We start from the raw sequence: 13128 nt of genomic DNA on the forward strand, positions 1-13128 counted from the left end.
TCTTAAGAAAAAAAGATGCGCAATCAAATTTTACATCCATATATATCTTTGGAAAATTAAAATTCGAAAATTTTTTCTAAAGCCTCCAGGGGACTTCGTTTTTGCACGAAAAAATGTTATGTGCCCTTATTGTATTGCATAATATTGCATACAAGACAGGAGAATTTTAGTGACAGTGAAAGAACGCGGGAGAAAAAATCATGTGTAAACCATTTTATAGCGTGTCATTAATATGGCAAATCAAAAAATTAATTTAATCAGTGGTTTTGGGGCTGCTGATTATGAAGATGGTGTCAGATTTTTCAAAATTGTCAAAATTCAAAATAGTTGAGCCAATAGTCAGAAAGTTTTAGATAAAAAAATCTCACTCAAAGTGATATAATTGAGCTGCCGGATCGAATAAGAAGAGTTCTGAAAATATTTATTTTACTAAATTCGAGCAAATTCCTTGCAATAATTGAATTGTTAAAGATTAATATTCTAAACAAGTTTTGAAAACTATGAGAATTCATTCTGCTCGAGCCTGAAAAATGTGTGTATTAAAATACATATTTTTAAATAATTTATTATATTGATTATCTTTCTTTCTTTCTTTTAATTGTCAATTTAAAGAAGTAATTTATTTTTTCGTTGCTTCTGATTCCTTCGAAGATTTCTTTTATTATAATTTTTTTTTTAAATTGCACTCTCTTGCAGCTGAAAATTTTTATAACTGCAATTGCTAATCTTGATAAGGAATAATCGCATAATTCTGCAAGGTGGCTGGTATCGTTGCTGCACTATCAAATCTTGGTTTTAGCATTTCTGAAGTTGCAGCATGAGTTTATTTGCTACAGAAAAAAGCCGGCTGTGAAGACTGATGTAAAGTCAGCTGTAAAGAAACGCTGGCTCTTTTCAGAAATGTTTTCCAAGAGCTTGAAAAGTTTTTAAACCAATATTTGACAGTACAACAAAGGTACAAGGCACCTTGCAGTTTATGTATTTATTTATCACCAAGACTGGCAATTGCAATTAAAGAAATTTTCAGTTGCAAGAAAGAGCAGGTTTCTTCAAAAAAAAAGTGAAGAGAAGAAATTTTCGAAGAAATCAAATACTACGAAGAAAGCGAAAAAGCCATCTGTCCAAGAAACAAAATCAAAGACAACGAAAATGCCAAAAAATCTATCTGTCAAAAATAGAAAAGTTAAGAAGTTGGCAATTACAAGAAGGAAAGAAGAAAGATAATAAACATTGAAATAGCTTTTAAATACATTTAAGGTAATAGATAATTGCACAAAATAACAATTTTCCCACTTACAATAGATTATATTTAAAAAAGACACTTAAATTTACTTTCTTAATATTACATTTCTACAGTGACTGTAATGCAGGCATTAAAATACTATAATGATATTCCCAACTCTGTAAAATGCAGCGAGCAGTTTTATAATCCACAAATATTCATAATTGACACGATAAATTTCCCTTGAGGATCTCTGGTACTACGCTAAGAACTTTAGTATAGGAACACATTTTCATTAATGAAAATACTCCTTTTTGGAAAAACGCATGTGCTCTTTCTGATTTTGCAAGAAAAAATGATTATTTAAATAATTTATATTTAAAAATGTACTTCCGCATTTTTATGAAATCAAATCCTAGCCAAGAAATACGCAAAGTCGCTTGCGGGATGTTTCGCTGTAAAGTTATCGAGAGTTCGACCCTCGATACAACTAGAGAAATCCACAAACATCATGCATCGCATGCCGAATTTGACCGATGTCGCTCGCGCATTTCTTCGATTGGACATCTTTTGTTTGACGCGACATATTTACAACTTGAGACTTTACGTACAGCAGATGCTGGAACATGCGGTGATTTGATTTTGTACCAAGCAGCGTGCTCTACTAATTTTGCCAGACCAAAGATTTGCAAAGTACTTTGCTTATATTCTTCCCTTGTATTTCGTGACGTATTCGTCTTCTCTTACAAATTTCAGGCATCACAACATACTTTCCATACATCTTTGTATTGCATTTGGTCAATTTTCTTAACATTCGGAATTTTAATCATTCATTTTGCATTATAAATAATTAAAAATTATAATATTAACCGTGATAGTCAGGCGCAGCTGACTCACGATTCCACTGATATAAAAAACCCACTTTTCAAAAAAATGTTGCTTAACTATGTTTTCCGTTGTAAGGCCGTACACTCTGCCCATGTTTGGGTTTGATCAGAGGAAGTCATTTTTAAGGCTGGATACACTTGAGAAATAAGGCCCCACATAAACACACGCATACACCTATATTCATACAAAAGTCTATCTCGCACCGCACCACTTTGAATATTTCGCACCATACGTAATTATTAATCACAGACCAAACAGAAAATAAAACAGAAAATCGGACAGTGATCATCATCATAGACCTTTTTATTTAAGGAAAACGCCAGAACGCATGCCAGGCGATATTTAAATGTTTCGAGCAATGTTCACAAGAGGGATAAAGACAACGATATGGGAAGTCTTTTTCGCACTTACGAAACAGAAGTAAAAACTGCCCGAAATATTTGAGGGTGTTTCATGACGTCACGTTTGCTTGCGCTCTTAAATGAAATGGTCTATTATGAAAAAATATTCGCTTCATAGGACGTCCTCGCACCATTCCAATAACGGGCTATCTACTGCTTACTTTTTAAAGGACCCTATAGTCTCATAACTTACTGAGACTACAAGGATGGCCTGAAAAACTATGTCCACGGTTTTACTACTCATCCTGAGAACATTCACCTCCCCGTGGAAGAACGTGCCTAACCCTACGTGTGATGTTATTATTATTATTATTATTATTATTACACCATTAAGCCATTTCCCTTCCGGGATAGGCGTGACTCACTCGGTAGGAGAAAGGAGTAGTGTCTGGAAGGGATAGAGATTTTTCAGATTGATCCAGAATGCTCGTGCTATTTAAGTAAATAACACGTTCGTTCTGCAACACTGCTCCGACCCAGGTTGCTGATCAATCTCTCTAGCAATCACCCCAAGCGAAGAACCTCACGAAGTCGTTATGTAAGGTTCCCCACTTGGGTCCATTAGTGGCCAAGGTCTTTTGTTTCAGGCGCAATTCACTCTACTCACACTCTTTTTATTAACTATTAGCCGCCATACTTTCCTGTCCTGGCGTACTTTTTTAGCTTCATTTATGTCCATGCACTTTTTCATGCAGGCTCTCGTGCTTCTGTGACTTCCTATGTTTCTCCTAACTAGGGTCTCATTCACACATTCTCACCATTCTTTTCGCGGTCTACCTCTGGGCACGCGCCATTTACTTTACCTTGATACACTTGTTTCGTTAGTCGTTCATTTGGCATTCTCTCAACATGTCCGAACCATCTTAACCGATTTCTTTCCCATGTGTCTACTAGCGTCTCTTCTGCACCACATTCTTTTATAATTATCTCGTTACTTACTTTGTTCATCAGGGTTTTCCCGCATATTATGCGCATGAATCTCATGTCAATTGCGTTAATTTTACTCTTATCTTTTTCTTGATAAGTCCATGCCTCGCTACCGTATAGTACAGTAGGTACAAATATAGAATTATGTATTGCCATTTTAGCTTTATTTGATATATCTTTACTTCTGATAAGGGGATCTGCACTACCAATAACCTTCTCATCTTCGTTTATGCGTCTATCTAATTCCTCATCTATCTTCCCGTACCTAGTAAATAAGCTACCAAATATACGAACTTATCAACTTGTTCAATTCTCTCATCATTTAATAAAATATTACATAGTGTTTTCTCACTCTTTCCTTCCAAAAACCATAGTTTTTGTTTCATTTGCGTTAATTTTTAGGCCCATGCTCTTCATACTTGCATCTCGTTTATTCAACATTATTTGTAAGTCTTCGATAGACTCTGTCATAACAACCTTATCATCTGCGAACGCTAACCCACGTACCCTTACTGTTTCGAGATCCACACCCTCTTCGTCGAAGAGAGCCTTTCTTAAACACTTGTCCATATATAATATAAATAACCATGAAGACATAACGCATCCTTGTCTAACTATACTATTATCAGTTCTGCTTATATTTTTAAAAGATGAAAATGGTTTGTTAATCATCATAGTCGCATATCATTTCACGCGATTTTCAGCAATGTGTAAAATTCATATATAACACAAATGCATTTCTTGATACTGTTAGGTTTATATTTTTATGCTCTCTTGCCCTAGTAAAAAAATCAGGAATCTTCACAAATAGTCAAAAGTTTTGACGATTTCTGAACATCCTGACTATTCCTGTCTAATCTCACTATTTCTGAAGGTATGCTAATTTAGCAAAGGATTAAAAATTAAAAATAATTTTTTTCAATGCTGCATATACAGATTCAAAAGTAAGTACAGTAAAACTTTACCTTTCTGATCTGTATTATGGAAAATTTCGATTTAAATGAAGAAAGGGAATTCTGCCATTTTGGGATAGAGTATAGTATATCTTTTAAAAAGAAAGATATACGTTAAAACTGACCAAATTTTCAGATTCACCTTCAGTCATTTCATGCAGTGAAACTCTGATACAAGGTCTCCTGATATAGTTCTTCCGAGAATTGATACCACACCGCAAGTTGGGGTAAAAGGAGCGGAGTGGAACTCAATCGGGTTTGTTCCTACCACAGCCACCCTCAAAACTGGCCCAGTATCACAGTTACACTCTATATAAATATTAATACTTAAATATAATTTAAAAGAGACTATGCACAAATAAATAAAAATAATCTTGGAAATATAAAAGGGATTATGTTTTATGGTATTTTATTCTTGGATCCCTAATAAAATGATTAAACTTCGAACCCAAGCTCTGACAATTTCTAAACATTTTGTCATGAATTCTGACATTTCCTGACGATTTCTATCGAGAAACGTAGAAAGCTCTCAGTTTTTTCTGACAATTTCTGAATTTGTTCAGTAGGGAGGGTTACACTTAATTATAAAAATATATTTTTGGCGGTTTGGAATTATTTTTATTTTCGAAGATCTCATTGTCTAAAATGGTCAACTTAATAGCATAACTTGGTTTATATGTATATTATAATGATTTAATTTGTATTTTCATTTCTTCGATCGGCGCACAATCAATTTTGTTATTTGTAAATCTTCTCAGTTCTTACTTCAAGCTGTAAATTGCGAAATTCCCTTTCTTTATTTACATTGCAATTCTTCATAATACAAATCGGAAAGGTAAACTTTTTTTTTATAGAAAGTCTTGAGGATTTTCTCATAAATTTCACAATCTCATTTTTTCTTTTGAAGGTGACACAGCTTCGACACTTGTCGCCTGTGCCTTACGCGCAAAGTCCTTTGCACCAGCTGGTTAATTTTCGCGCCTGCTTCATTTATCGTCCCTTCCTCCTTTGCTTGTATTTGCGAGCTCCTTGCTCGTTTCTCAATACCCGCTTGCTCCGACAGCATAGGATTTATCGTTTCTAATTGAATATTGGTCCAACCTCGTCTGGCAATTAAATATTATTGTCGATCGATAATCACTGACCTGCAAGACATAAAACGACCCTTGACGAAGTCTTTGTTCAAAATTTTACTTGAACGAATTTCGCTTTTAAAAACTTTTCGTAATATGAAAATTTTTCATTTAAACGTATTAGAACCAATTTCAATGTATAAGTTTTAAATTCACGTGATGTACAACTTTATTTCTAGAGAGTATGTGACTTTACACATTGTAAAAATTGTCCCCATATGTACTTACCCTATATTAGCATCATATTTATGCATTTAAGTGAATACAAAATTCTGAAAATATCAACCTTGAAATTTAATTTTTCTGAGAGTTATGCTGGAGAGGGAAGAAAACTCTAGGAATTTTTCTAATAATCGGATGAACCGATTTGAATGAGCAAAATAAATATAATAAATGTCAGTGAAACTAATAACGACAAAAAATTTCAAGAAAAACTGTCAAAAAATACGGATAAAAGAAATTTAATCATTTTTCAAACCATTTTTTTATGTTATGCTTAAATAATACTTTAAATTTTCGTTGAATAATATCCTTAAGTTGTCTATTTCAACATATTTTTGCCCAAATTTTGAGCAAAATATGAATTTTTGTATAGCCTCATTGGGTTTCACAGCAATATTTATTTTATTACAATCGGTTAAGCTGTTTTCGATAAAAACGACTTTTTTTATTTCTCTTTACCCCTCTATAACTTCAAGAAAAAATGCGATTTTAAGGTTAATGTTTTGGGAAAATTGTATGACCTGTGCGCGGTGCTTTAAATCTGCCCATAGCCGTAGCCAGGAGAAGGGGGGGGGGGGGCTTTTAAACCTCCCGAAAATTTTTTCTGGGCACGGCCTTGAATCTGCCATTTCGTATTCATTAAATGCTGAGTGAATAGAGTTGAATGAGACTAACTAACCTGAAATAATTCCTATGGGAATTCTATGATTCATTAATGTCCGCATGAATGGTTAAAAATTCAAAAAGAAATGAAGGTCTTAAAAGATCACATTTAATGGTATAAACACGATGCACGCATATAGTAATTTTTATTGAGCGTGAATCTGCTAAATGTAGGTTACCTTAGGTTATGTTCCACAGAGTTAAATATGCAGATTGCAATTTTAAAGAATTAATTGTTTTGAATTTAAAGTAATGAATTGGAAATAGGACAATGCAGATTAAATAAATATTGAAGAAATTCAAATTTAATAATATTTTAATACATTATAATTGATACAAGAATTTACTTTTAAATTCTATAATTATGAAGATGTAATTATCTTTTTAGAATAATTTCAATCAATTATTCTGGGCAGGAATGATAAGATTTACACTGAAAGCGTCAGTGCCATGCACTTTATTCAGTGCACATGCCAATGGCTACAGGGAGTGCACGTGTCAGAAACAAACCCCAAAAACCGATCAAATCTTTTTGTATCCCAAGCATCAAAATGTTTAGGATTTCAATGCTCGATTTTTTTTTAAAGATAATTTGTATAAAATAAAATGTGAGTATTAGCTTTCGTGAATTTAAGATTGATACAAGGTGAATGTAAAGTTTCTAGTATGTCAAATATATGAAAAAATGTTCACCATTTAGATGTGGTGTGATGCAATAAATATGTGAAAATAATGTTCAACAACATCAAATAAAATTCCAGAAAATAAATGAATAGTCTATAAAAAAAAAGTAGACTGTGTATGCCAGAATTTGTTTTAAAATGATAAATTTAACTATTTTTTAGTAAGTAATGATTTAAGCTATTAAAATTAAATTTGTTTTCTTTTAATGAATTATTTTTTATCGGAGCTATTTTTCCTAAATCAGATAATAACAATTTTTAATCTCTGCTGAATGCCTACACTGTTAACAATTTCTGTTGGAAACTTCCACTACATGTATTGGAAGTTTATTTCCGAAACGGAAGGTAACACTGCAATACACAAAGTTATAGTTTCCGAATTCTGGCATTGGTATGCTACCTTACATGGCTTGGAATTTTATAATACAAGTCTATGTAGTAGCTGGATATCTCGACGCACCGGTTCGCGCACCAGGTAGTGTAGCACATATTCTATGAGAAATTTGTTAGAATTTAAATTGTGCCAATTGCCAAAATAACTACCATTAGTGATTCGACGGCCCGGATGCACCAGGTCGCGCCCCAGGTGTCTTAGTACGTATTCTACAAGAACTTTTTCAAAATTTAGATTGTTTCCACAGCTAAAATTACTAAAAATTATGTGTCGATGATCCGGGTGCTCCAGGTCGAACACAAGATAGTTTAAAACGTTTTCTACGAGAACTTCAAATAAATTTAAATTTCGTCAATAATGAAAACAATTCCAAATGATGATTCGACGACCCGGGTGCACCAGGTCGCTCCTCAGGGAGTTCATCACGTCTTCTACGAGAACTTTTTCAAAATTTAGAGTATTCCAAAAGCTAAAACTACTAAAAATTAGAGTCGACCTGGAGCGCGGCCAGGTGCACGCGCGTCGTCGACTAACCATTTGAAACTGTTTTGACTATTCACAAAATTTAAATTTTTTAAAAGTTTTCGTAGAATACGCATTAAACTACCTGGTGCTCGACCCGGTGCACCCGGATCATTGACTGACCATTTTAAGTAATTTTGGTTGTTGGTAATTTCCTTGTGCAGAATTTTCGTCTTACAAACGCTCTAATACATGTATTGGAATGCTGGACGATGACTTCACGATTTACAACACTTACAATACATGTATTGCAATTTCGTCATTCCAATACCATGGTTGCAATTTTACCTTAGGCTTGTATTATAGAATTCTGGTAGATGTGTGGTAGAGCTCCAAACATTTTAACAGTGTAACCAATGAGTGGCAATCTGGGTATCAGTCCCAATTTAATGCTGCAAGTTGGTGGTCTATCTATGTCATGACATCCCACTCCGATTATTTTTGGGAAAAAATATGTTGAAGTAAAAGACTTAAATCTATTTTAAAAAATGGAGGTGTAACTCTAAAGCAGTTCATCCGCTCATGAAAAAAATGATTTTTTTAAATTTTATTTTCCCTCACAAAAAAAGAAATTTTAAGGTTGACATTTGCAGAACTTTTTATTCATATAGTTACTAAATGATGCTTATACATGCTTGATAAGTGCACGTGCGATGACAATTTGTACATACATATCCCTTAGACCCCATTCGAAAGTTTCTAAATTAAGACATTGATTAGTATTACCGAATTTTCCGTAAAACTAATCGGTCAAGTACAGCGCTAGGTCTAGTATCACAGAATTTTCCGTTACTGTAGAAAGTTTGCTAAATAAATATTTAGATACAAATAAATATTTTATTTAGAATCCTTCAAAACTGAATCTATTATTAAAAGGTTTAATTTAAATTCTTAACGTGTTGAGTTTACACTGAGTTAGAAATAACTAAGATTTATAAATACTTCAAATTTAGTTTGAAACCATTTCTCTGTTGCTATTCTGCAATTTTAAAGTGTTTTAAAGTGCAAATTAAGTGGGACGATGGTCGTGGGGGCAAAAGCGTAGACTCTGGACCCACTCCGTCGGCTTGCGGGTTCGATTCCCGCCTCGCACTTTGGAAGAGCCTCGGCGGCCCATGCGGTTAACTCTAGCCTAGCAAGGAAGTTGTTTATCTCCGGACAGTCGTGGGACCGGTACCTCGAGACAAAGGGTTTTCCCTAAGTACTTTAAGCTGTTGCTCTTGGTAGTTCGGAATCCACCTTAAACTGTAGGTATCCCTCCTACTACCAAGTAAGTGTGTGGGGGGTGTGTAAAGGAAGAGGGAAGAAGGTACAAGAAAAATGTAAACCCTTAGGGGATACATTAGAAGCTTCCATTCCAAGTGCAAATTGTTCAATTACCTAGGCGCACAAATTATATATATTTAGTTTATATATAGTGTGAAGTATTATCTATAAAATTTATTTGTTTCATACAAAAATTTATAAAACAAATGAATATTATATATTGTAATTCACCGTATGTATAAACTATACATACTTCTTTCGTCTGGGTACTTATATTTAAAAAATTAAATTGAAATTGATTAAAATTAAATACAGCGGTGTTTAGTTTTTATGAGGGTGTCTGTCTTTTTGTAGTAGTAGTCTAAAGTGTGAGGGGAACATAACTTTGAAAGAATTATAGGATTGGATTAAGCTTTAGCATAATTTTTGAAAGCCCAAAAAAGATACATCAATTTTGTTCGAAGTAAAAAATATCCATCTCAAAAAGATCTATAAATTTTCTTAAGACATTTTTCTCATACGATGCATGGTTTTTTTACTCGTAAACAATATTATTAACCCTTAGTGACCACACTTCTGTAGAGTAACACGCTGACCACACTTGGATTCAACGGACCCAGGCGACACAAATCGCTATAAAAAAAGTATTGAATATTTTTACTTGAAAATTTTTTTAGAACTTCTCAAGAAGTAACTGTAAAAGATCATGTAGGTCGCGTTGCCAAAAATTACATTTAAATATACTTTTAAAAATGTTGAAGTGCAAAAAGTAGAAAAAAAGACTTTTCATTTAGAAATTCATAACTTCCTTAATTTTTTATATTAAGGGCTAACAATTTAGTTACGTCTTCTCCAGATGTACCACTTTGAAAAAAATAGTAGTTCAGTGTATTATTCAAAAAGAATATTTATTTTGAGGAATGGATGACGGCAAAATGGGCAAAAATAAATCATGCGTTTTTGTCAAAATACTCTATGCATTACTAGTTATAAAAAGTAATTTTAGATAATATTGATGAATTCTTGAAATTAAACATAGTAGGCATGAAATTAAGACAAAATAAAGTGATCTTCTCTTAATTTTATGTTACTGCAATCATTACACATGGAGACGCTGTGCTCTTGGCAAACAGCACGGCGACAAGAGGCACATCCAGTCTTTGTTTTTCGATCTTTTGTTGCACTGCAAATAGTGCGCTATATGTCTTTTTAAAAAATTTTGGAATAGACAAATATAACTTCTAGACTTTATTATTTAATCTGAAGTCAATATACGCTAAAATAAAAATTGACTCCAAAAATCACTTTCGAACGTACTGGCCACGCTTGCGTCCAAAGGACACAACTCAATTTTTAAAAAGCTGCTGAAAATAATCTAATAGTCCCAGTGTCATTTTTTATACATAATAGTTAGAAGTGAAACATATTATTCTGAGTAAAATACATCATTTAGATTTTTGAAAGAAGTAAAATAAATATTTATAACAATCCTATTTTTGCCAAAAATGATGATTTTATTTTAAGAGTGTCATTCTAAATAAAATCCGTATATTTTTCACAAAAAAACTTTCAGGGACCCCTAAATATTTGTTAACAACTCTGCCACAAATCCAAGATTATTTCAACACAAAAACCATTTTCAGAAGAGCCAGTTTAGAAAGAAAGCTCTTTTTGGACCACCCTGATGCTTACCAAGTTTCATAAAAAAATTTCGTGGTTTGCATTTATCGAAATAAATATATTTTTTATGGTGGCCGCAAAAAATGAAGGTGTTCTACTGCTTGTCGATTGACCGTAACATCTCTCTTTTTGAGCGGCGTAAGCAGACCTGCATATGCCTGTATATATAATATCGGACCTGGTAGTAGAACAGTCGTATTAGAGTATGAGGTCCAAGATTATATATTAGAGGTATCAAATGTAGACGCATGCGCATCAGTGCGCGATCAGAAAAAGGCATAGATACATCGATATTTTTAGCGAGAAACACAAAATGGCGGAAACGGCAGCCAAACAAACAACTCGAAAAGAGAGATCAAGTTCAATCCGACACCATCAGAACACCCTTCACATTTTCCGCGTCTCTACAAAAAAAAAGAATAGTGTATGCAATGTTTTCGGAACTTGTGATAGGCTCAAGCCTTCGGTCCTCGTCGACCCTTCGTTCCGAAAACATTACCCTAACCATGAAAACACGGTGCTCTTTTGTTTGCTACATGTAATATACCACATATATTAGATTTTTATTTTACATCCTAAATATAATTTAAATTTCTTATTTTTATAAATTTATTTAGAAATTTGTCCACGTATCCTTCCATGTAATTTAGAACGGATATATTTTCTTCATTGGAAAATGGAGACAGTATCCTTGAGAAATATAAATATCTCGATATTCGTCATCGAAAGCTGGTGCATCATATATAACAAAGTGTGGGGGGGGGGGAGGAAAATGTAAATGCTCACTATTAATTTGCAATTCGTTATCTCCCGGGTCTCGACTCTCCTCTGAGACAGGCAACAGCTGGAGGTCGTTCTTCGCTCCGAAATATAACTCTCGACACTTCCTTGCCATTTTAGCATTGTGTGCACTGTGCAACCCGCTACTATATAGGGAAAAAGAAGACACCATGATCAATTTTTCCTTCTCTGCACCATGTAGCTTTTCACATAGAAAATCTCCCGCATTCAGCACGAGATTATTATTACTATTATTATTAATTATAACAATAAACAAAGAGGCAATCTCGTGAAGTTTGTATTTTTTCCCTTTTAATACATTCATAAAATTTATGTAATTGTATCAATCATTACGCCCCCTTGGAACCAGGTTTTACTTACGTTACACTGAAAAAAAGTTACCATAATTCGGTTTTTTGGTTTGTAGAAATAATTCCACAGAAAGCAATGTGATGCAATATAATTTATTCTACTTCAAATCAGTTTCGAAAAAACTTTCTTGTAGAATGTTCAGAGGAAAAAATATTATGTGAAAAGAAAAAGATTTATCTTTGTTTCATAGAAAAATGATAGGAATAACTTTACTTATTACTTATTTCTTTCGAATAAAATCACATAAATTGATGAAAAACAACAAATATCGGTTTATTTTAAAAGGGGTTCTAACGATTTTTTTTAGATTCAGTAAAAAAACTGAGGATGTTTCCTTAAAATATAATTTCTAGGATACAAACTTTAGCCTGCTCTTTTAGATGAAACATGGTTCCGAGTAGGCGTGTTATGTAAATTAAAAAATTTAGAAATGTATTAAAATTACTTATGCTTTTATTGAGATTTCACTTTATTTTTAATAAAAAAATGTTATCGAATGATATAGTTCCTTCACGAGAATAAGAATATTTAATAATAAATACAATATAATGCACACACTAAGAAAAATAGCCCCTACTTATCATGACTCAGTGATGCCACAGACTAATATACCTTAAAATAGTGACAAAAGTGACTCATTTGGGCTACAAAATTACTAAAAGTGACTAATTTTGTACAAAAAGGCGACTTATTTTGAACAAAAAAGTGATTAAATGTGTCTAATGTTTACGCACAAAGAGGCCTGTTATGTCCAAAGAAACACTTATTACCTTAAAAATTATTCGATATTATTACACATATATTTGATCCACTTGCATTGAAAAGATTAGATGAAATTCTATTGCTGAATTTGGGGGTGGATACCAGTGTCAAAACTTCCAGAACAAATTTTACAAGTCACATAAATTGTTATTTAGTTTATTACGAGGGTAGTTCAATAAGTCCTTAGAATGAAGCATAAAAACAATTTTTTTTGGGTAAATTTTTTTTTATTTTTCAACATAATCTCCTTGGAGCTCTAT

General features: G+C 33.1%; 1 protein-coding gene across 2 annotated transcripts in view; it reads right to left on the reverse strand.

Annotated features, from left to right (window-relative positions):
* LOC117182263 (protein CBFA2T2) overlaps positions 1-13128 on the reverse strand; it is a 117532-nt gene that overhangs the window by 13943 nt on the left and 90461 nt on the right. The window lies entirely within an intron of this gene.

Source organism: Belonocnema kinseyi, chromosome 10 (assembly GCF_010883055.1).
Source record: "Belonocnema kinseyi isolate 2016_QV_RU_SX_M_011 chromosome 10, B_treatae_v1, whole genome shotgun sequence".
Classification (NCBI taxonomy): domain Eukaryota; kingdom Metazoa; phylum Arthropoda; class Insecta; order Hymenoptera; family Cynipidae; genus Belonocnema; species Belonocnema kinseyi.